Here is a 5,109-nt window from a genome sequence, read left to right on the forward strand (position 1 = left end):
GGATTTTCCTCGAGTACGGCCAGTCGTTTACCCAGGAAGGTCTGGGCATTTATCGCTGCTATTATATGGGGGTGTAGAGGCGGCGGACCAACACGCTGTCTCGACCCCACGGCATTCGTCTGCAGCCTCATCCGCGTCTGCGATGGGGGCTGGTTGTCGGACGACGCTGTTTCCACTGTGTTTTGAGGTGTGTTCCGTGCTGTCCGGAACTCGATTCCGAGCAAGTGCGCCGAAGACGCGGGCGTGTCCCGTCGTCTGGCGGCTTGGCCGTATCGGCAACGCAGCAAGCGCCGTCCGGTGCACGAACGCCACGGCCTCGTGCCGCGTGCGCACCGGTGAGCGCGTTACAAATGTTTCTGCCCAAAGGCACGTGCTCTCTTGCCGCGCGACGAGATCCGGCCCCACGGGGCGGACGTCGCAGCGAGCTCGAACGACGCACAAAATAAGATGCGTCGCGCGCTGGGGCGCCTAAAGGCGGCCTCGAAAGCGCTGCGACAAAGGCACCCGTGGCGGGGTATTGCCTATGCATCTACCTGGTTGATCCTGCCAGTAATCATATGCTTGTCTCAAAGATTAAGCCATGCATGTCTAAGTACATGCCGAAATAAGGCGAAACCGCGAATGGCTCATTAAATCAGTTATGGTTCCTTAGATCGTTTCTTTCTACTTGGACAACTGTGGCAATTCTAGAGCTAATACATGCATTGAGCCTGAAGGCCTTTGGCTGACGGGCGCTTTTATTAGACCAAGACCCATCGGGTTCTGCCCGTACTCTGTGGTGACTCTGGATAACTTTGTGCTGATCGCATGGCCATGAGCCGGCGACGTTTCTTTCAAGTGTCTGCCTTATCAACTTTCGATGGTAGGTTACTTGCCTACCATGGTTGTTACGGGTAACGGAGAATCAGGGTTCGATTCCGGAGAGGGAGCCTGAGAAACGGCTACCACATCCAAGGAAGGCAGCAGGCGCGCAAATTACCCACTCCCGGCACGGGGAGGTAGTGACGAAAAATAACAATACGGGACTCTTTTGAGGCCCCGTAATTGAAATGAGTACACTCTAAATCCTTTAACGAGGATCAATTGGAGGGCAAGTCTGGTGCCAGCAGCCGCGGTAATTCCAGCTCCAATAGCGTATACTAAAGCTGCTGCGGTTAAAAAGCTCGTAGTTGGATCTCAGTTCCAGACGAGTAGTGCATCTACCCGATGCGACGGCTCGTACTGAACATCATGCCGGTCCTCTCTTGGTGCCCTTCATTGGTGCGTCTCGAGGTGGCCTGCGCTTTTACTTTGAAAAAATTAGAGTGCTCAACGCAGGCGAGTCGCCTGAATAAACTTGCATGGAATAATAGAACAAGACCCTGTTTCTGTTCTGTTGGTTTTTGGAATACGGGGTAATGATTAAGAGGGACAGACGGGGGCATTCGTATTGCGGCGCTAGAGGTGAAATTCTTGGACCGTCGCAAGACGAACTACTGCGAAAGCATTTGCCAAGAATGTTTTCTTTGATCAAGAACGAAAGTCAGAGGTTCGAAGGCGATCAGATACCGCCCTAGTTCTGACCATAAACGATGCCAACCAGCGATCCGCCTGAGTTACTCAAATGACTCGGCGGGCAGCTTCCGGGAAACCAAAGTATTTGGGTTCCGGGGGAAGTATGGTTGCAAAGCTGAAACTTAAAGGAATTGACGGAAGGGCACCACCAGGAGTGGAGCCTGCGGCTTAATTTGACTCAACACGGGAAAACTTACCCGGCCCGGACACTGGGAGGATTGACAGATTGAGAGCTCTTTCTTGATTCGGTGGATGGTGGTGCATGGCCGTTCTTAGTTGGTGGAGCGATTTGTCTGGTTAATTCCGATAACGAACGAGACTCTAGCCTATTAAATAGGTGCGGGGTTCCCAGCACCTTACAACCTTCTTAGAGGGACAAGCGGCTCCTAGCCGCACGAAACAGAGCAATAACAGGTCTGTGATGCCCTTAGATGTCCGGGGCCGCACGCGCGCTACACTGAAGGAAGCAGCGTGTCTTTATCCCTGTCTGAAAAGACTGGGTAACCCGTGGAACTTCTTTCGTGATTGGGATAGGGGCTTGCAATTGTTCCCCTTGAACGAGGAATTCCCAGTAAGCGCGAGTCATAAGCTCGCGTTGATTACGTCCCTGCCCTTTGTACACACCGCCCGTCGCTACTACCGATTGAATGATTTAGTGAGGTCTTCGGACCGATGTCCGGCGCGGCCTTTCGGTTGCGCCGGTCTGTTGGAAAGATGACCAAACTTGATCATTTAGAGGAAGTAAAAGTCGTAACAAGGTTTCCGTAGGTGAACCTGCGGAAGGATCATTACCGGACTGTGCTTGTCACGCCCGGCGCCGCCCCCACTTATAAGCGGGGGATGGCCTTTCACCGCGGAGTTGCGAGATTCTGAAGCCGCTTCTCTGCACAAATTGTTACGCCCAGCGGAGCTCCGTCACCAAGGGATTGTCGGACGGTCGGCTTCCGCGGGTACAAACGGCGTAACGCACCTATGACGGTGGGCTTTCGGTTATCGAAGAACTCATCCGCTTTTTCGAAGCGACGCACGGAGTCTGTGGTGCGGGCCGAGGGAAAGGCCTGCCCGCCGCCAAGGGAACGGCGGCGCTGCTGCGAAGTACGAGAGGAAACGCGGCTCGCTAGCTCTGCTGCGGCTACTTCTTTTTTGCGTCAGAGTCCGTAGCGCAGGCTCAGGGGAAGGCCTGCGCGCCGCCAAGGGAACGGCGGCGCTGCTGCGAAGTACGAGCGGAAACGCTACTCGCTGGCTCTTTTGCAGAGAGTTGCGCAGAGTCGGTAGCGCGGGCCGAGTCAGTGGCCTGCGCGCCGCCAAGGGAACGGCGGCGCTGCGGCGAAGTACGAGAGGAAACGCTGCTCGCTAACTCTGCTGCGAAGCTCTTTGCGTTCGAGTCGGTAGCGCGGGCCGAGGGAAAGGCCTGCGCGCCGCCAAGGGAACGGCGGCGCTGCTGCGAAGTACGAGCGGAAACGCTGCTCGCGGGCTCTTTTGCAAAAGGAGTAAAAGAACGACTCGGAGTCTGTAGCGCGGGCCGAGGGAAAGGTCTGCCCGCTGCCAAGGGAACGGCGGCGCTGCTGCGAAGTACGAGAGGAACCGCAGCTCGCTGGCTCTGGATGTCGTTTGCTTCGTTCAAGGCGTGGTGAACGTCTGACGCTCGCTCGTCGGGCGCGATATTAGGCGCCGTGCCGATGGCGCGAAAGGAGACTTCGGGAACAAAAAGGACGACGGGGTTATAATCCCGCACTCGAACGCATTCGCGGCCTTGAGGTTCTCTCGGGGCTTCGTCCTTCCCGGTTTCCGAGTAGTCTGTCGGTGCGCCACCGAAAAGCCGTCCGAGACACTTGTGGTTGGTGGGCTCCCGTTGCGGGAGTAGTCCGACTGACTCTCTTCTTGCGGATTGTCAAGTACGCGCTGTCCGGCTCCAATGCTGAGCGGTGCGCAAGGCCTCTTATGCGAAGTTGATAGCGGCTCCTTTGTGCAAAAGTGGTAGACGGTGGAGGATGAGATCGCGGCAGCGTGACGTTGATGGAGGTCGGTCCAAGAGGCCACCCATGAGAAGCGTCGCTGTACGGATCTATCCAGGAGCGATCCACCGGAGAGAGAAGGTGCTTGAGAGCGGCGGTCGAAATGTGAACAGCAGTTGTGATGTGAACAGCAGATGACCATGTGAACAGCAGAACTTTTATCAAACCCTTCTACCGTGCTGGTGCGAAACCCCTCTGATGAAACCCAATGGATGACTCTTTCTTGGTTCCTTGATAGTGCGGCGTCATAAGGGGCTCTGTGACGCGCACATGATTTTTTCGCCCATAGCACCGCGGAGAAGGAAAATGGGGACCGCACGCTGCTCACACGCTTCCTCTCGAGTAGCACTATCACTGCACAAGCCTTTTCGCAGAGGCGCAGCGCCCGAGCCGCTTGCAGGCTGGCACAGAGGCCGAACGAAACGCTGCGAGATGTTGCAGGAGTTGGACGAAACTGCGACACTGGAGACCAGGGGAAAAGCCTGGGTGTCTGAAACCCTTTGTTGTACTGTACGGAATTGAACAAACCAAACGCACGACTCTAAGCGGTGGATCACTCGGTTCTCGGGTCGATGAAGAACGCAGCCAGCTGCGAGACTTGGTGTGAATTGCAGGACACACTGAGCACTGATTCTTCGAACGCACATTGCGCCCTTGGGTCTTCCCTTGGGTTCGTCTGTCTGAGGGTCGGATCATATATCAAGAGAGGCGCCGGCGCCCGGGGATGGCGTCGCCGGCGACTCGTTTTGACCGTGTCGGCATCAAGGACGGCTCTGTACGAAACGCCGAAGATCCCTCGAAAGACTTTGCGCAAATTGAGGAGAGACGTGGGTCGAACCCTTGCGCCCGCGCGAAAGGCGGTCGAGTCGGGGTCGCCCTGCGCCACGCTTTGTGCCGAGGGCCGCGCAGGCTGCCAGTTGCGCGTCGTCCGGGCCTCCGAGAGAGGCGATTGCCGCAGGAAGGGATTACCTGCAGTGCGGTCGTTCAAGGGAGACGAGGCCGGAAGGACGAGCGCCAGAGCGGCATTTGCGGGCTGGCCTACGGAGAGAGTGGAAACAAACTTTCCTCGCGAAACGCGAGAGACGGGAGCGCCTGGTCCGGGCACGCCCGCGCGAGAAGAAGGGAGATCTCGCGCCGGGTTGTGCGGGGAAACGACCGGGTGTGAACGCGTTGACGCTAGAGGAGAGTTTGTAGGCGCAGAGGCGCGCGCTGCCGTGCGGCGCGCTAAAGGGATCCTCACGGGCTCCGAGGGAAAGGAGTCTCTCTGCTCAAGCATTGTCTAGTACGGGTCGAACGGACGCGTATCTCGTTACGAGCGTTGTCCGCCGTCGGTCTAAGTGCTTCGCAGTCTCTGTCCCGAAAAAAACTGGGCCACTCCAGTTGGGGCAGGGGCGACGCAAAATCTTTTGTGAAGATGCCCCTACGCCAGGTTGTACGTTCGTCTCTCGCTCGAGGGAAAGAGACGAGAGGCGGCATTCAGTCGACCGCGGCGGTCGGGGGTTGCTTCTTCCTACTCAATGGTTCGTTTTCGGCGCAACCG

General features: G+C 57.0%; 2 non-coding genes across 2 annotated transcripts; both read left to right on the forward strand.

Annotated features, from left to right (window-relative positions):
• The first annotated feature begins 530 nt into the window (after nucleotides 1–530).
• Nucleotides 531–2,345, forward strand: LOC146210211 (small subunit ribosomal RNA). Its single transcript, XR_014704589.1, has one exon. It is a non-coding gene; the product is annotated as a small subunit ribosomal RNA (ribosomal RNA).
• A 1,761-nt stretch (nucleotides 2,346–4,106) lies between these two features.
• LOC146210212 (5.8S ribosomal RNA) lies at nucleotides 4,107–4,259 on the forward strand. Its single transcript, XR_014704640.1, has one exon. It is a non-coding gene; the product is annotated as a 5.8S ribosomal RNA (ribosomal RNA).
• The last annotated feature ends 850 nt before the right edge of the window (nucleotides 4,260–5,109 follow it).

The sequence above is a fragment of the Amblyomma maculatum genome, chromosome 1 (genome assembly GCF_055883805.1).
Source record: "Amblyomma maculatum isolate TAMU_Amacu chromosome 1, ASM5588380v1, whole genome shotgun sequence".
Taxonomy (NCBI): domain Eukaryota; kingdom Metazoa; phylum Arthropoda; class Arachnida; order Ixodida; family Ixodidae; genus Amblyomma; species Amblyomma maculatum.